Genomic DNA, 22,937 nt, shown 5'->3' with positions numbered 1-22,937 from the left:
CTCTCCGCGTGGGATCCGAACCCACGACCTCCAGAATAACGGTCTGGTGCGATAACCACTACGCTACCGGCGGGGCTGTTACCCCACCACTTTCTCGGGTATTTATATTAAGGTATTTTGGTTTTCTACACGGGGGGGGGGGTGGTAGCCTGTGTCACTCGGACTACTCGGGGTCAAGGGGACCTTCTTTTTAATCCCCGGGCCGTGACTCGAGTGTCTACGACATGTCGAGAGGGTCGACCAGCGTGAACCCTCTTAAGCTCCCTTTGGCACCAAGACTGCCAGAACAGAGGCCCTCGCAAAGCATGTAGCGAATCAGAAAATGGGAAATGAGGGGCTACGTGAAAATAAGACAGAAATAAGGGTTGGCAGTCAAGAAAACCTGGGAAAGCAAAGAGGAGGTTCGGGTGGGGCATAGAAAGAGATGAAGTATTTTTTGAGTCGAAAAGACAGTGGTGAAAAAATGCCCGCCGGGTGGGATCCGAACCCACGACCTCCAGAATACCGGTCTGGTGCGATAACCACTACGCTACTGGCGGGGCTGTTTCCCCAGCACTTTCTCGGGAATTTATGTTAAGGTATTTTTGTTTTCTGCACTTAGGGGTGGTAGCCAGTGCCACTCGGACTACTCGGGGTGAAGGGGACCTTCTTTATAATACCCGGGCCGTGACTCGAGTGTCTACGACATGTCGAGAGTGGTCGAGCAGCATTGAACCCTCCTAAGCTCCCTTTGGCACCAAGACTGCCAGCACAGAGAACCTCGCTAAGCCAGCAGCGAATCAGAAAATGGGAAATGAGGGGCTCCGTGAAAATAAGACAAAAGTAAAGGGTTGGCAGTCAAGAAAACATCGGAAAGCAAAGGGGAGGTTGTGAAGGGTCATAGAAACAGATAAAGAATTTTTTTAGTCGAAATGAAAGTGGTGAAAAAATGCCCTCCGGGTGGGATCCGAACCCACGACCTCCAGAATAACGGTCTGGTGCGATAACCACTACGCTAGGGCAGGGCTGTTACCCCACCACTTTCTCGGGTATTTATATTAAGATATTTTGGTTTTCTGCACTTGGGGGTGGTAGCCAGTGTCACTCGGACTACTCGGGGTGAAGGGGACCTTCTTTTTAATCCCCTGGCCCTGACTCGAGTGTCTACGACATGTCGAGAGGGTCGACCAGCGTGAACCCTCTTAAGCTCCCTTTGGCACCAAGACTGCCAGAACAGAGGCCCTCGCAAAGCATTTAGCGAATCAGAAAATGGGAAATGAGGGGCTACGTGAAAATAAGACAGAAATAAGGGTTGGCAGGCAAGAAAACCTCGGAAAGCAAAGAGGAGGTTCGGGTGGGTCATAGAAAGAGATGAAGTATTTTTTGAGTCGAAAAGACAGTGGTGAAAAAATGCCCGCCGGGTGGGATCCGAACCCACGACCTCTAGAATACAAGTGTGGTGCGATAACCACTACGCTACCGGCGGGGCTGTTTCCCCAGCAATTTCTCGGGTATTTATGTTAAGGTATTTTTTTCTGTACTTGGGGGTGGTAGCCAGTGCCATTCGGACTACTCGGGGTGAAGGGGACCTTCTTTTTAATCCTCGGGCCGTGACTCGAGTGTCTAGGACATGTCGAGAGGGTCGACCAGCGTTGAACCCTCTTAAGCTCCCTTTCGCAGCAAGACTGCCAGAACAGAGGCCCTCGCTAAGCATGTAGCGAATCAGAAAATGGGAAATTAGGGGCTCCGTGAAAATAAGACAGAAATAAGGGTTGGCAGTCAAGAAAACCTCGGAAAGCAAAGGGGAGGTTGTGGTGGGTCATAGAAAGAGATGAAGAATTTTTTTAGTCGAAAAGAAAGTGGTGAAAAAATGCCCGCCGGGTGGGATCCGAACCCACGACCTCCAGAATACCGGTCTGGTGCGATAGCCACTACGCTACCGGCGGGGCTGTTTCCCCAGCACTTTCTCGAGTATTTATGTTAAGGTATTTTTGTTTACTGCACTTGGGGGTGGTAGCCAGTGCAACTCGGACTACTCGGGGTGAAGGGCACCTTCTTTTTAATACCTGGGCCGTGACTCGAGTGTCTACGACATGTCCAGAATGGTGGACCAGCGTTGAACCCTCTTAAACTCCCTTTGGCACCAAGCCTGCCAGAACAGAGGCCCTCGCTAAGCATGTAGCGAATGAGAAAATGGGAAACAAGGGGCTCCATGAAAATAAGACAGAAATTAAGGGTTGGCAGTCAAGAAAACCTCGGAAAGCAAAGGGGAGGTTGTGGGGGGTCATTGAAAGAGATGAAGAATTTCTTGAGTCGAAAAGACAGTGGTGAAAAAATGCCCGCCGGGTGGGATCCGAACCCATGACCTCTAGAATACCGGTCTGGTGTGATAACCACTACGCTACCGGCGGGGCTCTTTCCCCAGAACTTTCTCAGGTATTTATGTTAAGGTATTTTTGTTTTCTGCACTTGGGGGTGGTAGCCAGTGCCACTCGGACTACTCGGGGTGAAGGGGACCTTCTTTTTAATACCCGGGCCGTGACTCGAGTGTCTACGACATGTCGAGAGTGGTCGACCAGCATTGAACCCTCTTAAGCTCCCTTTGGCACCAAGACTGCCAGCACAGAGAACCTCGCTAAGCCAGCAGCGAATCAGAAAATGGGAAATGAGGGGCTCCGTGAAAATAAGACAAAAGTAAAGGGTTGGCAGTCAAGAAAACATCGGAAAGCAAAGGGGAGGTTGTGAAGGGTCATAGAAACAGATAAAGAATTTTTTTAGTCGAAATGAAAGTGGTGAAAAAATGCCCTCTGGGTGGGATCCGAACCCACGACCTCCAGAATAACGGTCTGGTGCGATAACCACTACGCTAGGGCAGGGCTGTTACCCCACCATTTTCTCGGGTATTTATATTAAGATATTTTGGTTTTCTGCACTTGGGGGTGGTAGCCAGTGTCACTCGGACTACTCGGGGTGAAGGGGACCTTCTTTTTCATCCCCTGGCCCTGACTCGAGTGTCTACGACATGTCGAGAGGGTCGACCAGCGTGAACCCTCTTAAGCTCCCTTTGGCACCAAGACTGCCAGAACAGAGGCCCTCGCAAAGCATTTAGCGAATCAGAAAATGGGAAATGAGGGGCTACGTGAAAATAAGACAGAAATAAGGGTTGGCAGGCAAGAAAACCTCGGAAAGCAAAGAGGAGGTTCGGGTGGGTCATAGAAAGAGATGAAGTATTTTTTGAGTCGAAAAGACAGTGGTGAAAAAATGCCCGCCGGGTGGGATCCGAACCCACGACCTCTAGAATACAAGTGTGGTGCGATAACCACTACGCTACCGGCGGGGCTGTTTCCCCAGCAATTTCTCGGGTATTTACGTTAAGGTATTTTTTTCTGCACTTGGGGGTGGAGCCAGTGCCATTCGGACTACTCGGGGTGAAGGGGACCTTCTTTTTAATCCTCGGGCCGTGACTCGAGTGTCTAGGACATGTCGAGAGGGTCGACCAGCGTTGAACCCTCTTAAGCTCTCTTTCGCAGCAAGACTGCCAGAACAGAGGCCCTCGCTAAGCATGTAGCGAATCAGAAAATGGGAAATTAGGGGCTCCGTGAAAATAAGACAGAAATAAGGGTTGGCAGTCAAGAAAACCTCGGAAAGCAAAGGGGAGGTTGTGGTGGGTCATGGAAAGAGATGAAGAATTTTTTTAGTCGAAAAGAAAGTGGTGAAAAAATGCCCGCCGGGTGGGATCCGAACCCACGACCTCCAGAATACCGGTCTGGTGCCATAGCCACTACGCTACCGGCGGGGCTGTTTCCCCAGCACTTTCTCGAGTATTTATGTTAAGGTATTTTTGTTTACTGCACTTGGGGGTGGTAGCCAGTGCAACTCGGACTACTCGGGGTGAAGGGCACCTTCTTTTTAATACCTGGGCCGTGACTCGAGTGTCTACGACATGTCCAGAATGGTGGACCAGCGTTGAACCCTTTTAAACTCCCTTTGGCACCAAGCCTGCCAGAACAGAGGCCCTCGCTAAGCCAGCAGCGAATCAGAAAATGGGAAATGAGGGGCTCCGTGAAAATAAGACAAAAGTAAAGGGTTGGCAGTCAAGAAAACATCGGAAAGCAAAGGGGAGGTTGTGAAGGGTCATAGAAACAGATAAAGAATTTTTTAGTCGAAATGAAAGTGGTGAAAAAATGCCCTCCGGGTGGGATCCGAACCCACGACCTCCAGAATAACGGTCTGGTGCGATAACCACTACGCTAGGGCAGGGCTGTTACCCCACCAGTTTCTCGGGTATTTATATTAAGATATTTTGGTTTTCTGCACTTGGGGGTGGTAGCCAGTGTCACTCGGACTACTCGGGGTGAAGGGGACCTTCTTTTTAATCCCCTGGCCCTGACTCGAGTGTCTACGACATGTCGAGAGGGTCGACCAGCGTGAACCCTCTTAAGCTCCCTTTGGCACCAAGACTGCCAGAACAGAGGCCCTCGCAAAGCATTTAGCGAATCAGAAAATGGGAAATGAGGGGCTACGTGAAAATAAGACAGAAATAAGGGTTGGCAGGCAAGAAAACCTCGGAAAGCAAAGAGGAGGTTCGGGTGGGTCATAGAAAGAGATGAAGTATTTTTTGAGTCGAAAAGACAGTGGTGAAAAAATGCCCGCCGGGTGGGATCCGAACCCACGACCTCTAGAATACAAGTGTGGTGCGATAACCACTACGCTACCGGCGGGGCTGTTTCCCCAGCAATTTCTCGGGTATTTATGTTAAGGTATTTTTTTCTGCACTTGGGGGTGGTAGCCAGTGCCATTCGGACTACTCGGGGTGAAGGGGACCTTCTTTTTAATCCTCGGGCCGTGACTCGAGTGTCTAGGACATGTAGAGAGGGTCGACCAGCGTTGAACCCTCTTAAGCTCCCTTTCGCAGCAAGACTGCCAGAACAGAGGCCCTCGCTAAGCATGTAGCGAATCAGAAAATGGGAAATTAGGGGCTCCGTGAAAATAAGACAGAAATAAGGGTTGGCAGTCAAGAAAACCTCGGAAAGCAAAGGGGAGGTTGTGGTGGGTCATAGAAAGAGATGAAGAATTTTTTTAGTCGAAAAGAAAGTGGTGAAAAAATGCCCGCCGGGTGGGATCCGAACCCACGACCTCCAGAATACCGGTCTGGTGCCATAGCCACTACGCTACCGGCGGGGCTGTTTCCCCAGCACTTTCTCGAGTATTTATGTTAAGGTATTTTTGTTTACTGCACTTGGGGGTGGTAGCCAGTGCAACTCGGACTACTCGGGGTGAAGGGCACCTTCTTTTTAATACCTGGGCCGTGACTCGAGTGTCTACGACATGTCCAGAATGGTGGACCAGCGTTGAACCCTTTTAAACTCCCTTTGGCACCAAGCCTGCCAGAACAGAGGCCCTCGCTAAGCATGTAGCGAATGAGAAAATGGGAAACAAGGGGCTCCATGAAAATAAGACAGAAATTAAGGGTTGGCAGTCAAGAAAACCTCGGAAAGCAAAGGGGAGGTTGTGGGGGGTCATTGAAAGAGATGAAGAATTTCTTGAGTCGAAAAGACAGTGGTGAAAAAATGCCCGCCGGGTGGGATCCGAACCCATGACCTCTAGAATACCGGTCTGGTGTGATAACCACTACACTACCGGCGGGGCTGTTTCCCCAGAACTTTCTCAGGTATTTATGTTAAGGTATTTTTGTTTTCTGCCCTTGGGGGTGGTAGCCAGTGCCACTCGGACTACTCGGGGTGAAGGGGACCTTCTTTTTAATACCCGGGCCGTGACTCGAGTGTCTACGACATGTCGAGAGTGGTCGACCAGCATTGAACCCTCTTAAGCTCCCTTTGGCACCAAGACTGCCAGCACAGAGAACCTCGCTAAGCCAGCAGCGAATCAGAAAATGGGAAATGAGGGGCTCCGTGAAAATAAGACAAAAGTAAAGGGTTGGCAGTCAAGAAAACATCGGAAAGCAAAGGGGAGGTTGTGAAGGCTCATAGAAACAGATAAAGAATTTTTTAGTCGAAATGAAAGTGGTGAAAAAATGCCCTCCGGGTGGGATCCGAACCCACGACCTCCAGAATAACGGTCTGGTGCGATAACCACTACGCTAGGGCAGGGCTGTTACCCCACCACTTTCTCGGGTATTTATATTAAGATATTTTGGTTTTCTGCACTTGGGGGTGGTAGCCAGTGTCACTCGGACTACTCGGGGTGAAGGGGACCTTCTTTTTAATCCCCTGGCCCTGACTCGAGTGTCTACGACATGTCGAGAGGGTCGACCAGCGTGAACCCTCTTAAGCTCCCTTTGGCACCAAGACTGCCAGAACAGAGGCCCTCGCAAAGCATTTAGCGAATCAGAAAATGGGAAATGAGGGGCTACGTGAAAATAAGACAGAAATAAGGGTTGGCAGGCAAGAAAACCTCGGAAAGCAAAGAGGAGGATCGGGTGGGTCATAGAAAGAGATGAAGTATTTTTTGAGTCGAAAAGACAGTGGTGAAAAAATGCCCGCCGGGTGGGATCCGAACCCACGACCTCTAGAATACAAGTGTGGTGCGATAACCACTACGCTACCGGCGGGGCTGTTTCCCCAGCAATTTCTCGGGTATTTATGTTAAGGTATTTTTTTCTGCACTTGGGGGTGGTAGCCAGTGCCATTCGGACTACTCGGGGTGAAGGGGACCTTCTTTTTAATCCTCGGGCCGTGACTCGAGTGTCTAGGACATGTCGAGAGGGTCGACCAGCGTTGAACCCTCTTAAGCTCCCTTTCGCAGCAAGACTGCCAGAACAGAGGCCCTCGCTAAGCATGTAGCGAGTCAGAAAATGGGAAATTAGGGGCTCCGTGAAAATAAGACAGAAATAAGGGTTGGCAGTCAAGAAAACCTCGAAAAGCAAAGGGGAGGTTGTGGTGGGTCATAGAAAGAGATGAAGAATTTTTTTAGTCGAAAAGAAAGTGGTGAAAAAATGCCCGCCGGGTGGGATCCGAACCCACGACCTCCAGAATACCGGTCTGGTGCGATAGCCACTACGCTACCGGCGGGGCTGTTTCCCCAGCACTTTCTCGAGTATTTATGTTAAGGTATTTTTGTTTACTGCACTTGGGGGTGGTAGCCAGTGCAACTCGGACTACTCGGGGTGAAGGGCACCTTCTTTTTAATACCTGGGCCGTGACTCGAGTGTCTACGACATGTCCAGAATGGTGGACCAGCGTTGAACCCTCTTAAACTCCCTTTGGCACCAAGCCTGCCAGAACAGAGGCCCTCGCTAAGCATGTAGCGAATGAGAAAATGGGAAACAAGGGGCTCCATGAAAATAAGACAGAAATTAAGGGTTGGCAGTCAAGAAAACCTCGGAAAGCAAAGGGGAGGTTGTGGGGGGTCATTGAAAGAGATGAAGAATTTCTTGAGTCGAAAATACAGTGGTGAAAAAATGCCCGCCGGGTGGGATCCGAACCCATGACCTCTAGAATACCGGTCTGGTGTGATTGCCACTACACTACCGGCGGGGCTGTTTCCCCAGAACTTTCTCAGGTATTTATGTTAAGGTATTTTTGTTTTCTGCCCTTGGGGGTGGTAGCCAGTGCCACTCGGACTACTCGGGGTGAAGGGGACCTTCTTTTTAATACCCGGGCCGTGACTCGAGTGTCTACGACATGTCGAGAGTGGTCGACCAGCATTGAACCCTCTTAAGCTCCCTTTGGCACCAAGACTGCCAGCACAGAGAACCTCGCTAAGCCAGCAGCGAATCAGAAAATGGGAAATGAGGGGCTCCGTGAAAATAAGACAAAAGTAAAGGGTTGGCAGTCAAGAAAACATCGGAAAGCAAAGGGGAGGGTGTGAAGGGTCATAGAAACAGATAAAGAATTTTTTAGTCGAAATGAAAGTGGTGAAAAAATGCCCTCCGGGTGGGATCCGAACCCACGACCTCCAGAATAACGGTCTGGTGCGATAACCACTACGCTAGGGCAGGGCTGTTACCCCACCACTTTCTCGGGTATTTATATTAAGATATTTTGGTTTTCTGCACTTGGGGGTGGTAGCCAGTGTCACTCGGACTACTCGGGGTGAAGGGGACCTTCTTTTTAATCCCCTGGCCCTGACTCGAGTGTCTACGACATGTCGAGAGGGTCGACCAGCGTGAACCCTCTTAAGCTCCCTTTGGCACCAAGACTGCCAGAACAGAGGCCCTCGCAAAGCATTTAGCGAATCAGAAAATGGGAAATGAGGGGCTACGTGAAAATAAGACAGAAATAAGGGTTGGCAGGCAAGAAAACCTCGGAAAGCAAAGAGGAGGTTCGGGTGGGTCATAGAAAGAGATGAAGTATTTTTTGAGTCGAAAAGACAGTGGTGAAAAAATGCCCGCCGGGTGGGATCCGAACCCACGACCTCTAGAATACAAGTGTGGTGCGATAACCACTACGCTACCGGCGGGGCTGTTTCCCCAGCAATTTCTCGGGTATTTATGTTAAGGTATTTTTTTCTGCACTTGGGGGTGGTAGCCAGTGCCATTCGGACTACTCGGGGTGAAGGGGACCTTCTTTTTAATCCTCGGGCCGTGACTCGAGTGTCTAGGACATGTCGAGAGGGTCGACCAGCGTTGAACCCTCTTAAGCTCCCTTTCGCAGCAAGACTGCCAGAACAGAGGCCCTCGCTAAGCATGTAGCGAGTCAGAAAATGGGAAATTAGGGGCTCCGTGAAAATAAGACAGAAATAAGGGTTGGCAGTCAAGAAAACCTCGAAAAGCAAAGGGGAGGTTGTGGTGGGTCATAGAAAGAGATGAAGAATTTTTTTAGTCGAAAAGAAAGTGGTGAAAAAATGCCCGCCGGGTGGGATCCGAACCCACGACCTCCAGAATACCGGTCTGGTGCGATAGCCACTACGCTACCGGCGGGGCTGTTTCCCCAGCACTTTCTCGAGTATTTATGTTAAGGTATTTTTGTTTACTGCACTTGGGGGTGGTAGCCAGTGCAACTCGGACTACTCGGGGTGAAGGGCACCTTCTTTTTAATACCTGGGCCGTGACTCGAGTGTCTACGACATGTCCAGAATGGTGGACCAGCGTTGAACCCTCTTAAACTCCCTTTGGCACCAAGCCTGCCAGAACAGATGCCCTCGCTAAGCATGTAGCGAATGAGAAAATGGGAAACAAGGGGCTCCATGAAAATAAGACAGAAATTAAGGGTTGGCAGTCAAGAAAACCTCGGAAAGCAAAGGGGAGGTTGTGGGGGGTCATTGAAAGAGATGAAGAATTTCTTGAGTCGAAAAGACAGTGGTGAAAAAATGCCCGCCGGGTGGGATCCGAACCCATGACCTCTAGAATACCGGTCTGGTGTGATAACCACTACGCTACCGGCGGGGCTGTTTCCCCAGAACTTTCTCAGGTATTTATGTTAAGGTATTTTTGTTTTCTGCACTTGGGGGTGGTAGCCAGTGCCACTCGGACTACTCGGGGTGAAGGGGACCTTCTTTTTACTACCCGGGCCGTGACTCGAGTGTCTACGACATGTCGAGAGTGGTCGACCAGCATTGAACCCTCTTAAGCTCCCTTTGGCACCAAGACTGCCAGCACAGAGAACCTCGCTAAGCCAGCAGCGAATCAGAAAATGGGAAATGAGGGGCTCCGTTAAAATAAGACAAAAGTAAAGGGTTGGCAGTCAAGAAAACATCGGAAAGCAAAGGGGAGGTTGTGAAGGGTCATAGAAACAGATAAAGAATTTTTTTAGTAGAAATGAAAGTGGTGAAAAAATGACCTCCGGGTGGGATCCGAACCCACGACCTCCAGAATAACGGTCTGGTGCGATAACCACTACGCTAGGGCAGGGCTGTTACCCCACCACTTTCTCGGGTATTTATATTAAGATATTTTGGTTTTCTGCACTTGGGGGTGGTAGCCAGTGTCACTCGGACTACTCGGGATGAAGGGGACCTTCTTTTTAATCCCCTGGCCCTGACTCGAGTGTCTACGACATGTCGAGAGGGTCGACCAGCGTGAACCCTCTTAAGCTCCCTTTGGCACCAAGACTGCCAGAACAGAGGCCCTCGCAAAGCATTTAGCGAATCAGAAAATGGGAAATGAGGGGCTACGTGAAAATAAGACAGAAATAAGGGTTGGCAGGCAAGAAAACCTCGGAAAGCGAAGAGGAGGTTCGGGTGGGTCATAGAAGGGATGAAGTATTTTTTGAGTCGAAAAGACAGTGGTGAAAAAATGCCCGCTGGGTGGGATCCGAACCCACGACCTCTAGAATACAAGTGTGGTGCGATAACCACTACGCTACCGGCGGGGCTGTTTCCCCAGCAATTTCTCGGGTATTTATGTTAAGGTATTTTTTCTGCACTTGGGGGTGGTAGCCAGTGCCATTCGGACTACTCGGGGTGAAGGGGACCTTCTTTTTAATCCTCGGGCCGTGACTCGAGTGTCTAGGACATGTCGAGAGGGTCGACCAGCGTTGAACCCTCTTGAGCTTCCTTTCGCAGCAAGACTGCCAGAACAGAGGCCCTCGCTAAGCATGTAGCGAATCAGAAAATGGGAAATGAGGGGCTCCGTTTAAATAAGACAGAAATTAAGGGTTTCAAGTCAAGAAAACCTCGGAAAGCAAAGGGGAGGTTGTGGTGGGTACTAGAAAGAGATGAAGAATTTTTTTAGTCGAAAAGAAAGTGGTGAAAAAATGCCCGCCGGTTGGGATCCGAACCCACGACCTCCAGAATACCGGTCTGGTGCGATAGCCACTACGCTACCGGCGGGGCTGTTTCCCCAGCACTTTCTCGGGTATTTATGTTAAGGTATTTTTGTTTACTGCACTTGGGGGTGGTAGCCAGTGCAACTCGGACTACTCGGGGTGAAGGGGACCTTCTTTTTTTTACCTGGGCCGTGACTCGAGTGTCTACGACATGTCCAGAATGGTGGACCAGCGTTGAACATTCTTAAGCTCCCTTTGGCACCAAGCCTGCCAGAACAGAGGCCCTCGCTAAGCATGTAGCGAATCAGAAAATGGGAAATAAGGGGCTCCATGAAAATAAGACAGAAATTAGGGTTGGCAGTCAAGAAAACCTCGGAAATCAAAGGGGAGGTTGTGGGGGGTCATTGAAAGAGATGAAGAATTTCTTGAGTCGAAAAGACAGTGGTGAAAAAATGCCCGCGGGTTGGATCCGAACCCACGACCTCTAGAATACCGGTCTGGTGTGATACCCACTACGCTACCGGCGGGGCTGTTTCCCCAGAACTTTCTCAGGTATTTATGTTAAGGTATTTTTGTTTTCTGCACTTGGGGGTGGTAGCCAGTGCCACTCGCACTACTCGGGGTGAAGAAGACCTTCTTTTTATAACCCGGGCCGTGACTCGAGAGTCTACGACATGTCGAGAGTGGTCGACCAACGTTGAACCCTCTTAAGCTCCCTTAGGCACCAAGACTGCCAGAAAAGAGGCCCTCGCTAGGCATGTAGCGAATCAGAAAATGGGAAATGAGCTGCTGCGTGAAAATAAGGCAAAAATTAAGGGTTGGCAGTCAACAAAACCTCGGAAAGCAAAGGGGAGGTTGTGGTGGGTCATAGAAAGAGATGAAGAATTTTTTGAGTCCAAAAGAAAGTGGGGAAAAAGTGCCCGCCGGGCGGAATCCGAACCCACGACCTGCAGAATACCGGTCTCGGGCGATAACCACTACGCTACCGGCGGGGCTGTTTCCTCTGCACTTTCTCGGGTATTTATGTTAAGCTATTTTTGTTTTCTGCACTTGGGGGTGGTAGCCAGTGCCACTCGGACTACTCGGGGTGAAGAGGACCTTCTTTTTAATACCCGGGCCGTGACTCTAGTGTCTACGACATGTCGAGAGTGGTCGACCAGCATTGAACCCTCTTAAGCTCCCTTTGGCACCAAGACTGCCAGAACAGAGGCCCTCGCTAAGCCTGCAGCGAATCAGAAAATGGGAAATGAGGGGCTCCGTGAAAATAAGACAAAAGTTAATGGATGGCAGTCAAGAAAACATTGGAAAGCAAAGGGGAGGTTGTGGTGGGTCATAGAAAGAGATAAAGAATTTTTTTAGTAGAAATGAAAGTGGTGAAAAAATGCCCGCCGGGTGGTATCCGAACTCACGACCTCCAGAATACCGGTCTCGTAAGATAACCACTACGCTACTGGCGGGGCTGTTTCCCCAGCACTTTCTCGGGAATTTATGTTAAGGTATTTTTGTTTTCTGCACTTGGGGGTGGTAGCCAGTGCCACTCGGACTACTCGGGGTGAAGGGGACCTTCTTTTTAATCCCCGTGTTGTGAGTCGAGTGTCTACGACACGTCCAGAATAGTCGACCAGCGTTGAACCCTCTTAAGCTCCCTTTGGCACCAAGACTGCCAGAACAGAGGCCCTCGCTAAGCATATAGCGAATGAGAAAATGGGAAATGAGGGGCTCCGTGAAAATTAGACAGAAATTAAGAGTTGGTAGTCAAGAAAACCTCGGAGAGCAAAGGGGAGGTTGTGGTGGGTCATAGAAAGAGATGAAGAATTTTTTGAGTCGTAAAGAAAGTGGTGAAAAAATGCTCTGCGGGTAGGATCCGAACCCACGACCTCCAGAATAACGGTCTGGTGCGATAACCACTACGCTACCGGCGGGGCTGTTACCCCACCACTTTCTCGGGTATTTATATTAAGGTATTTTGGTTTTCTACACGGGGGGGGGTGTGGCCTGTGTCACTCGGACTACTCGGGGTGAGGGGACCTTCTTTTTAATCTCCGGGCCGCGGCTCGAGTGTCTACGACATGTCGAGAGGGTCGACCAGCGTGAACCCCCTTAAGCTCCCTTTGGCACCAAGACTGCCAGAACAGAGGCCCTCGCAAAGCATGAAGCGAATCAGAAAATGGGAAATGAGGGGCTACGTGAAAATAAGACATAAATAAGGGTTGGCAGTCAAGAAAACCTGGGAAAGCAAAGAGGAGGTTCGGGTGGGTCATAGAAAGAGATGAAGTATTTTTTGAGTCGAAAAGACAGTGGTGAGAAAATGCCCGACGGGTGGGATCCGAACCCACGACCTCTAGAATACAAGTCTGGTGCCATAACCACTACGCTACCGGCGGGGCTGTTACCCCACCACTTTCTCGGGTATTTATATTAAGGTATTTTGGTTTTCTACACGGGGGGGTGGTAGCCTGTGTCACTCGGACTACTCGGGGTGAGGGGACCTTCTTTTTAATCTCCGGGCCGCGGCTCGAGTGTCTACGACATGTCGAGAGGGTCGACCAGCGTGAACCCTCTTAAGCTCTCTTTCACCAAGACTGCCAGAACAGAGGCCCTCGCTAAGCATGTAGCGAATCAGAAAATGGGAAATGAGGGCCTCCGTGAAAATAAGACAGAAATTAAGAGTTGGCAGTCAAGAAAACCTCGGAAAGCAAAGGGGAGGTTGTGGTGGGTCATAGAAAGAGATGAAGAATTTTTTGAGTCGTAAAGAAAGTGGTGAAAAAATGCTCTCCGGATAGGATACGAACCCACGTTCTCCAGAATACCGGTCTGGTGCGATAACCACTACGCTAACGGCGGGGCTGTTTTCCCAGCACTTCCTCGGGTATTTATGTTAAGGTATTTTGGTTTTCTGCACTTGGGGGTGGCAGCCAGTGCCACTCGGACTACTCGGGGTGAAGGGGACCTTCTTTTTATTACCCGGGCCGTGACTCGAGTGTCTACGACATGTCGAGAATGCTCGACCAGCGTCGAACCCACTTAAGCTCCCTTTGACACCAAGACTGCCAGAACAGAAGCCCTCGCTAAGCATGTAGCGAATCAGAAAAAGGGAAATGAGGGGCTCCGTTTAAATAAGACAGAAATTTAGGGTTTCAAGTCAAGAAAACCTCGGAAAGCAAAGGGGAGGTTGTGGTGGGTCATAGAAAGAGATGAAGAATTTTTTTAGTCGAAAAGAAAGTGGTGAAAAAATGCCCGCCGGGTGGGATCCGAACCCACGACCTCCAGAATACCGGTCTGGTGCGATAGCCACTACGCTACCGGCGGGGCTGTTTCCCCAGCACTTTCTCGAGTATTTATGTTAAGGTATTTTTGTTTGCTGCACTTGGGGGTGGTAGCCAGTGCAACTCGGACTACTCGGGGTGAAGGGGACCTTCTTTTTTTTACCTGGGCCGCGACTCGAGTGTCTACGACATGTCCAGAAAGGTGGACCAGCGTTGAACCCTCTTAAGCTCCCTTTGGCACCAAGCCTGCCAGAACAGAGGCCCTCGCTAAGCATGTAACGAATCAGAAAATGGGAAATGAGGGGCTCCATGAAAATAAGACAGAAATTAAGGGTTGGCAGTCAAGAAAACCTCGGAAATCAAAGGGGAGGTTGTGGGGGGTCATTGAAAGAGATGAAGAATTTCTTGAGTCGAAAAGACAGTGGTTGAAAAATGCCCGCCGGGTTGGATCCGAACCCATGACCTCTAGAATACCGGTCTGGTGTGATACCCACTACGCTACCGGCGGGGCTGTTTCCGCAGAACTTTCTCAGGTATTTATGTTAAGGTATTTTTGTTTTCTGCACTTGGGGGTGGTAGCCAGTGCCACTCGGACTACTCGGGGTGAAGAAGACCTTCTTTTTAATACCCGGGCCGTGACTCGAGAGTCTACGACATGTCGAGAGTGGTCGACCAACGATGAACCCTCTTAAGCTCCCTTAGGCACCAAGACTGCCAGAAAAGAGGCCCTCGCTAGGCATGTAGCGAATCAGAAAATGGGAAATGAGCTGCTGCGTGAAAATAAGGCAAAAATTAAGGGTTGGCAGTCAACAAAACCTCGCAAAACAAAGGGGAGGTTGTGGTGGGTCATAGAAAGAGATGAAGAATTTTTTGAGTCCAAAAGAAAGTGGTGAAAAAGTGCCCGCCGGGCGGGATCCGAACACACGACCTGCAGAATACCGTTCTCGGGCGATAACCACTACGCTACCTGCGGGGCTGTTTCCTCAGCACTTTCTCGGGTATTTATGTTAAGCTATTTTTGTTTTCTGCACTTGGGGGTGGTAGCCAGTGCCACTCGGACTACTCGGGGTGAAGAGGACCTTCTTTTTATTACCCGGGCCGTGACTCGAGTGTCTACGACATGTCGAGAATGCTCGACCAGCGTCGAACCCACTTAAGCTCCCTTTGACACCAAGACTGCCAGAACAGAAGCCCTCGCTAAGCATGTAGCGAATCAGAAAAAGGGAAATGAGGGGCTCCGTTTAAATAAGACAGAAATTAAGGGTTTCAAGTCAAGAAAACCTCGGAAAGCAAAGGGGAGGTTGTGGTGGGTCATAGAAAGAGATAAAGAATTTTTTTAGTAGAAATGAAAGTGGTGAAAAAATGCCCGCCGGGTGGTATCCGAACCCACGACCTCCAGAATACCGGTCTCGTAAGATAACCACTACGCTACTGGCGGGGCTGTTTCCCCAGCACTTTCTCGGGAATTTATGTTAAGGTATTTTTGTTTTCTGCACTTGGGGGTGGTAGCCACTGCCACTCGGACTACTCGGGGTGAAGGGGACCTTCTTTTTAATCCCCGTGTTGTGAGTCGAGTGTCTACGACACGTCGACAATAGTCGACCAGCGTTGAACCCTCTTAAGCTCCCTTTGGCACCAAGACTGCCAGAACAGAGGCCCTCGCTAAGCATATAGCGAATGAGAAAATGGGAAATGAGGGGCTACGTGAAAATAAGACAGAAATAAGGGTTGGCAGTCAAGAAAACCTGGGAAAGCAAAGAGGAGGTTCGGGTGGGTTATAGAAAGAGATGAAGTATTTTTTGAGTCGAAAAGACAGTGGTGAGAAAATGCCCGCCGGGGTGGGCTCCGAACCCACGACCTCTAGAATACAAGTCTGGTGCCATAACCACTACGCTACCGGCGGGGCTGTTACCCCACCACTTTCTCGGGTATTTATATTAAGGTATTTTGGTTTTCTACACGGGGGGGTGGTAGCCTGTGTCACTCGGACTACTCGGGGTGAGGGGACCTTCTTTTTAATCTCCGGGGCGTGACTGGAGTGTCTACGACATGTCGAGAGGGTCGACCAGCGTGAACCCTCTTAAGCTCTCTTTCACCAAGACTGCCCGAACAGAGGCCCTCGCTAAGCATGTAGCGAATCAGAAAATGGGAAATGAGGGCCTCCGTGAAAATAAGACAGAAATTAAGAGTTGGCAGTCAAGAAAACCTCGGAAAGCAAAGGGGAGGTTGTGGTGGGTCATAGAAAGAGATGAAGAATTTTTTGAGTCGTAAAGAAAGTGGTGAAAAAATGCTCTCCGGATAGGATACGAACCCACGTTCTCCAGAATACCGGTCTGGTGCGATAACCACTACGCTAACGGCGGGGCTGTTTCCCCAGCACTTCCTCGGGTATTTATGTTAAGGTATTTTGGTTTTCTGCACTTGGGGGTGGCAGCCATTGCCACTCGGACTACTCGGGGTGAAGGGGACCTTCTTTTTAATCCCCGGGCCGTGACTCGAGTGTCTACAACATGTGGAGAGGGTCGACCAGCGTTGAACCCTCTTAAGCTCCCTTTGGCACCAAGACTGCCAGAACAGAGGCCCTCGCTAAGCATGTAGCGAATCAGAAAATGGGAAATGAGGGGCTCCGTGAAAATAAGACAGAAATTAAGAGTTGGCAGTCAAGAAAACCTCGGAATGCAAAGGGGAGGTTGTGGTGGGTCATAAAAAGAGATGAAGAATTTTTTTAGTCGAAAAGAAAGTGGTGAAAAAATGCCCGCTGGGTGGGATCCCAACCCACGACCTCCAGAATGCCGGTCTGGTGCGATAACCACTACGCCACCGGCGGGGCTGTTTCCCCAGCACTTTCTCGGGTATTTATGTTAAGGTATTTTTGTTTTCTGCACTTGGGGGTGGTAGCCAGTGCCACTCGGAATACTCGGGGTGAAGGGGACCTTCTTTTTAATCCCCGGGGCGTGACTGGAGTGTCTACGACATGTCGAGAGTGGTCGACCAGCGTCGAACCCTCTTCAGCTCCCTTTGACACCAAGACTGCCAGAACAGAGGCCCTCGCTAAGCATGTAGCGAATCAGAAAATGTGAAATGAGGGGCTCCATGAAAATAAGACAGAAATTAAGGGTTGGCAGTCAAGAAAACCTCGGAAAGCAAAGGGGAGGTTGTGGGGGGGTCATAGAAAGAGATGAAGAATTTCTTGAGTCGAAAAGACAGTGGTGAAAAAATGCCCGCCGGGTGGGATCCGAACCCATGACCTCTAGAATACCGGTCTGGTGTGATACCCACTACGCTACCGGCGGGGCTGTTTCCCCAGAACTTTCTCAGGTATTTATGTTAAGGTATTTTTGTTTTCTGCACTTGGGGGTGGTAGCCAGTGCCACTCGGACTACTCGGGGTGAAGAAGACCTTCTTTTTATAACCCGGGCCGTGACTCGAGAGTCTACGACATGTCGAGAGTGGTCGACCAACGTTGAACCCTCTTAAGCTCCCTTAGGCACCAAGACTGCCAGAAAAGAGGCCCTCGCTAGGCATGTAGCGAATATGAAAATGGGAAATGAGCTGCTGCGTGAAAATAAGGCAAAAATTAATGGTTGGCAGTCAACAAAACCTCGGAAAGCAAAGGGGAGGTTGTGGTGGGTCATAGAAAGAGATGAAGAATTTTTTTAGTCCAAAAGAAAGTGGTGAAAAAGTGCCCGCCGGGCGGAATCCGAACCCACGACCTGCAGAATACCGGTCTCGGGCGATAACCACTACGCTACCGGCGGGGCTGTTTCCTCTGCACTTTCTCGGGTATTTATGTTAAGCTATTTTTGTTTTCTGCACTTGGGGGTGGTAGCCAGTGCCACTCGGACTACTCGGGGTAAAGAGGACCTTCTTTTTAATACCCGGGCCGTGACTCTAGTGTCTACGACATGTCGAGAGTGGTCGACCAGCATTGAACCCTCTTAAGCTCCCTTTGGCACCAAGACTGCCAGAACAGAGGCCCTCGCTAAGCCTGCAGCGAATCAGAAAATGGGAAATGAGGGGCTCCGTGAAAATAAGACAAAAGTTAATGGATGGCAGTCAAGAAAACATTGGAAAGCAAAGGGGAGGTTGTGGTGGGTCATAGAAAGAGATAAAGAATTTTTTTAGTAGAAATGAAAGTGGTGAAAAAATGCCCGCCGGGTGGTATCCGAACCCACGACCTCCAGAATACCGGTCTCGTAAGATAACCACTACGCTACTGGCGGGGCTGTTTCCCCAGCACTTTCTCGGGAATTTATGTTAAGGTATTTTTGTTTTCTGCACTTGGGGGTGGTAGCCAGTGCCACTCGGACTACTCGGGGTGAAGGGGACCTTCTTTTTAATCCCCGTGTTGTGAGTCGAGTGTCTACGACACGTCGAGAATAGTCGACCAGCGTTGAACCCTCTTAAGCTCCCTTTGGCACCAAGACTGCCAGAACAGAGGCCCTCGCTAAGCATATAGCGAATGAGAAAATGGGAAATGAGGGGCTCCGTGAAAATTAGACAGAAATTAAGAGTTGGCAGTCAAGAAAACCTCGGAGAGCAAAGGGGAGGTTGTGGTGAGTCATAGAAAGAGATGAAGAATTTTTTGAGTCGTAAAGAAAGTGGTGAAAAAAAGCTGCCGGGTGGGATCCGAACCCACGACCTCCAGAATAACGGTCTGGTGCGATAACCACTACGCTACCGGCGGGGCTGTTACCACACCACTTTCTCGGGTATTTATATTAAGGTATTTTGGTTTTCTACACGAGGGGGGGGTGGTAGCCTGTGTCACTCGGACTTCTCGGGGTCAAGGGGACCTTCTTTTTAATCCCCGGGCCGTGACTCGAGTGTCTACGACATGTCGAGAGGGTCGACCAGCGTGAACCCTCTTAAGCTCCCTTTGGCACCAAGACTGCCAGAACAGAGGCCCTCGCAAAGCATGTAGCGAATCAGAAAATGGGAAATGAGGGGCTACGTGAAAATAAGACAGAAATAAGGGTTGGCAGTCAAGAAAACCTGGGAAAGCAAAGAGGAGGTTCGGGTGGGTCATAGAAAGAGATGAAGTATTTTTTGAGTCGAAAAGACAGTGGTCAAAAAATGCCCGCCGGGTGGGATCCGAACCCACGACCTCCAGAATACCGGTCTGGTGCGATAACCACTACGCTACTGGCGGGGCTGTTTCCCCAGCACTTTCTCGGGAATTTATGTTAAGGTATTTTTGTTTTCTGTACTTGGGGGTGGTAGCCAGTGCCACTCGGACTACTCGGGGTGAAGGGGACCTTCTTTTTAATACCCGGGCCGTGACTCGAGTGTCTACGACATGTCGAGAGTGGTCGACCAGCATTGAACCCTCTTAAGCTCCCTTTGGCACCAAGACTGCCAGAACAGAGAACCTGGCTAAGCCTGCAGCGAATCAGAAAATGGGAAATGAGGGGCTCCGTGAAAATAAGACAAAAGTAAAGGGTTGGCAGTCAAGAAAACATCGGAAAGCAAAGGGGAGGTTGTGAAGGGTCATAGAAACAGATAAAGAATTTTTTTAGTCGAAATGAAAGTGGTGAAAAAATGCCCTCCGGGTGGGATCCGAACCCACGACCTCCAGAATAACGGTCTGGTGCGATAACCACTACGCTAGGGCAGGGCTGTTACCCCACCACTTTCTCGGGTATTTATACTAAGATATTTTGGTTTTCTGCACTTGGGGTGGTAGCCAGTTTCACTCGGACTACTCGGAGTGAAGGGGACCTTCTTTTTAATCCCCTGGCCCTGACTCGAGTGTCTACGACATGTCGAGAGGGTCGACCAGCGTGAACCCCCTTAAGCTCCCTTTGGCGCCAAGACTGCCAGAACAGAGGCCCTCGCAAAGCATGAAGCGAATCAGAAAATGGGAAATGAGGGGCTACGTGAAAATAAGACAGAAATAAGGGTTGGCACTCAAGAAAACCTGGGAAAGCAAAGAGGAGGTTCGGGTGGGTCATAGAAAGAGATGAAGTATTTTTTGAGTCGAAAAGACAGTGGTGAGAAAATGCCCGACGGGTGGGATCCGAACCCACGACCTCTAGAATACAAGTCTGGTGCCATAACCACTACGCTACCGGCGGGGCTGTTACCCCACCACTTTCTCGGGTATTTATATTAAGGTATTTTGGTTTTCTACACGGGGGGGTGGTAGCCTGTGTCACTCGGACTACTCGGGGTGCGGGGACCTTCTTTTTAATCTCCGGGCCGCGGCTCGAGTGTCTACGACATGTCGAGAGGGTCGACCAGCGTGAACCCTCTTAAGCTCTCTTTCACTAAGACTGCCAGAACAGAGGCCCTCGCTAAGCATGTAGCGAATCAGAAAATGGGAAATGAGGGCCTCCGTGAAAATAAGACAGAAATTAAGAGTTGGCAGTCAAGAAAACCTCGGAAAGCAAAGGGGAGGTTGTGGTGGGTCATAGAAAGAGATGAAGAATTTTTTGAGTCGTAAAGAAAGTGGTGAAAAAATGCTCTCCGGATAGGATACGAACCCACGTTCTCCAGAATACCGGTCTGGTGCGATAACCACTACGCTAACGGCGGGGCTGTTTTCCCAGCACTTCCTCGGGTATTTATGTTAAGGTATTTTGGTTTTCTGCACTTGGGGGTGGCAGCCAGTGCCACTCGGACTACTCGGGGTGAAGGGGACCTTCTTTTTAATCCCCGGGCCGTGACTCGAGTGTCTACAACATGTGGAGAGGGTCGACCAGCGTTGAACCCTCTTAAGCTCCCTTTGGCACCAAGACTGCCAGAACAGAAGCCCTCGCTAAGCATGTAGCCAATCAGAAAATGGGAAATGAGGGGCTCCGTGAAAATAAGACAGAAATTAAGAGTTGGCAGTCAAGAAAACCTCGGAATGCAAAGGGGAGGTTGTGGTGGGTCATAGAAAGAGATGAAGAATTTTTTTAGTCGAAAAGAAAGTGGTGAAAAAATGCCCGCTGGGTGGGATCCCAACCCACGACCTCCAGAATGCCGGTCTGGTGCGATAACCACTACGCCACCGGCGGGGCTGTTTCCCCAGCACTTTCTCGGGTATTTATGTTAAGGTATTTTTGTTTTCTGCACTTGGGGGTGGTAGCCAGTGCCACTCGGAATACTCGGGGTGAAGGGGACCTTCTTTTTAATCCCCGGGGCGTGACTGGAGTGTCTACGACATGTCGAGAGTGGTCGACCAGCGTCGAACCCTCTTCAGCTCCCTTTAACACCAAGACTGCCAGAACAGAGGCCCTCGCTAAGCATGTAGCGAATCAGAAAATGTGAAATGAGGGGCTCCATGAAAATAAGACAGAAATTAAGGGTTGGCAGTCAAGAAAACCTCGGAAAGCAAAGGGGAGGTTTTGGGGGGTCATAGAAAGAGATGAAGAATTTCTTGAGTCGAAAAGACGGTGAAAAAATGCCCGCCGGGTGGGATCCGAACCCATGACCTCTAGAGTAAAGGTCTGGTGCGATAACCACTACGCTACCGGCGGGCCTGTTTCCCCAGCACTTTCTCGGGTATTTATGTTAAGGTATTTTTGTTTTCTGCACTTGGGGGTGGTAGCCAGTGCCACTCGGACTACTCGGGGTGAAGGGGACCTTTTTTTTAATCCCCAGGCCATGACTCGAGTGTCTACGACATGTCGATAGGGTCGACCAGCGTTGAACCCTCTTAAGCTTCCTTTGGCACCAAGACTGCCAGAACAGAGGCCCTCGCTAAGCATGTAGCGAATCAGAAAATGGGAAATGAGGGGCTACGTGAAAATAAAACAGAAATAAGGGTTGGCAGTCAAAAAAACCTCGGAAAGCAAAGGGGAGGTTGTGGTGGGTCGCAGAAAGAGATGAAGAATTTTTTGAGTCCAAAAGAAAGTGGTGAAAAAGTGCCCGCCGGGCGGAATCCGAACGCACGACCTGCAGAATACCGGTCTCGGGCAATAACCACTACGCTACCGGCGGGGCTGTTTCCCCAGCACTTTCTGGGGAATTTATGTTAAGGTATTTTTGTTTTCTGCACTTGGGGGTGGTAGCCAGTGCCACTCGGACTACTCGGGGTGAAGGGTACCTTCTTTTTAATCCCCGTGTTGTGAGTCGAGTGTCTACGACACGTCGAGAATAGTCGACCAGCGTTGAACCCTCTTAAGCTCCCTTTGGCACCAAGACTGCCAGAACAGAGGCCCTCGCTAAGCATATAGCGAATGAGAAAATGGGAAATGAGGGGCTCCGTGAAAATTAGACAGAAATTAAGAGTTGGCAGTCAAGAAAACCTCGGAGAGCAAAGGGGAGGTTGTGGTGGGTCATAGAAAGAGATGAAGAATTTTTTGAGTCGTAAAGAAAGTGGTGAAAAAAAGCTCTCCGGGTGGGATCCGAACCCACGACCTCCAGAATAACGGTCTGGTGCGATAACCACTACGCTACCGGCGGGGCTGTTACCCCACCACTTTCTCGGGTATTTATATTAAGGTATTTTGGTTTTCTACACGGGGGGGGGTGGTAGCCTGTGTCACTCGGACTACTCGGGGTCAAGGGGACCTTCTTTTTAATCCCCGGGCCGTGACTCGAGTGTCTACGACATGTCGAGAGGGTCGACCAGCGTGAACCCTCTTAAGCTCCCTTTGGCACCAAGACTGCCAGAACAGAGGCCCTCGCAAAGCATGTAGCGAATCAGAAAATGGGAAATGAGGGGCTACGTGAAAATAAGACAGAAATAAGGGTTGGCAGTCAAGAAAACCTGGGAAAGCAAAGAGGAGGTTCGGGTGGGTTATAGAAAGAGATGAAGTATTTTTTGAGTCGAAAAAACAGTGGTGAAAAAATGCCCGCCGGGTTGGATCCGAACCCACGACCTCCAGAATACCGGTCTGGTGCGATAACCACTACGCTACTGGCGGGGCTGTTTCCCCAGCACTTTCTCGGGAATTTATGTTAAGGTATTTTTGTTTTCTGTACTTGGGGGTGGTAGCCAGTGCCACTCGGACTACTCGGGGTGAAGGGGACCTTCTTTTTAATACCCGGGCCGTGACTCGAGTGTCTACGACATGTCGAGAGTGGTCGACCAGCA

At 50.0% G+C, this 22,937-nt stretch overlaps 12 non-coding genes across 12 annotated transcripts; all 12 read right to left on the bottom strand.

Moving 5' to 3' along the window:
* Trnan-guu (transfer RNA asparagine (anticodon GUU)) lies at window positions 1-73 on the bottom strand. The gene has a single exon. It is a non-coding gene; the product is annotated as a tRNA-Asn (tRNA).
* An 856-nt stretch (window positions 74-929) lies between these two features.
* Window positions 930-1,006, bottom strand: Trnan-guu (transfer RNA asparagine (anticodon GUU)). The gene has a single exon. It is a non-coding gene; the product is annotated as a tRNA-Asn (tRNA).
* Window positions 1,007-2,780: 1,774 nt separating this feature from the next.
* Window positions 2,781-2,857, bottom strand: Trnan-guu (transfer RNA asparagine (anticodon GUU)). Its single transcript has one exon. It is a non-coding gene; the product is annotated as a tRNA-Asn (tRNA).
* Window positions 2,858-4,164: 1,307 nt separating this feature from the next.
* On the bottom strand, window positions 4,165-4,241 carry Trnan-guu (transfer RNA asparagine (anticodon GUU)). The gene has a single exon. It is a non-coding gene; the product is annotated as a tRNA-Asn (tRNA).
* Window positions 4,242-6,014: 1,773 nt separating this feature from the next.
* On the bottom strand, window positions 6,015-6,091 carry Trnan-guu (transfer RNA asparagine (anticodon GUU)). Its single transcript has one exon. It is a non-coding gene; the product is annotated as a tRNA-Asn (tRNA).
* A 1,773-nt stretch (window positions 6,092-7,864) lies between these two features.
* On the bottom strand, window positions 7,865-7,941 carry Trnan-guu (transfer RNA asparagine (anticodon GUU)). The gene has a single exon. It is a non-coding gene; the product is annotated as a tRNA-Asn (tRNA).
* Window positions 7,942-16,666: 8,725 nt separating this feature from the next.
* Window positions 16,667-16,739, bottom strand: Trnaa-ggc (transfer RNA alanine (anticodon GGC)). Its single transcript has one exon. It is a non-coding gene; the product is annotated as a tRNA-Ala (tRNA).
* A 1,787-nt stretch (window positions 16,740-18,526) lies between these two features.
* On the bottom strand, window positions 18,527-18,599 carry Trnan-guu (transfer RNA asparagine (anticodon GUU)). Its single transcript has one exon. It is a non-coding gene; the product is annotated as a tRNA-Asn (tRNA).
* Window positions 18,600-19,454: 855 nt separating this feature from the next.
* Window positions 19,455-19,531, bottom strand: Trnan-guu (transfer RNA asparagine (anticodon GUU)). Its single transcript has one exon. It is a non-coding gene; the product is annotated as a tRNA-Asn (tRNA).
* Window positions 19,532-20,840: 1,309 nt separating this feature from the next.
* Window positions 20,841-20,913, bottom strand: Trnaa-ggc (transfer RNA alanine (anticodon GGC)). The gene has a single exon. It is a non-coding gene; the product is annotated as a tRNA-Ala (tRNA).
* A 389-nt stretch (window positions 20,914-21,302) lies between these two features.
* Window positions 21,303-21,375, bottom strand: Trnak-uuu (transfer RNA lysine (anticodon UUU)). The gene has a single exon. It is a non-coding gene; the product is annotated as a tRNA-Lys (tRNA).
* Window positions 21,376-22,230: 855 nt separating this feature from the next.
* Trnan-guu (transfer RNA asparagine (anticodon GUU)) lies at window positions 22,231-22,303 on the bottom strand. The gene has a single exon. It is a non-coding gene; the product is annotated as a tRNA-Asn (tRNA).
* Between the last annotated feature and the right edge of the window lie 634 nt (window positions 22,304-22,937).

Source organism: Haemaphysalis longicornis, unplaced genomic scaffold (genome assembly GCF_048455015.1).
Source record: "Haemaphysalis longicornis isolate Haplotype H1 unplaced genomic scaffold, Haemaphysalis longicornis Haplotype H1 scaffold_13, whole genome shotgun sequence".
Lineage (NCBI taxonomy): Eukaryota > Metazoa > Arthropoda > Arachnida > Ixodida > Ixodidae > Haemaphysalis > Haemaphysalis longicornis.
The sequence above is the reverse complement of the archived record's forward strand: the minus strand, read 5'-3'. Positions and strand labels throughout refer to the sequence as shown.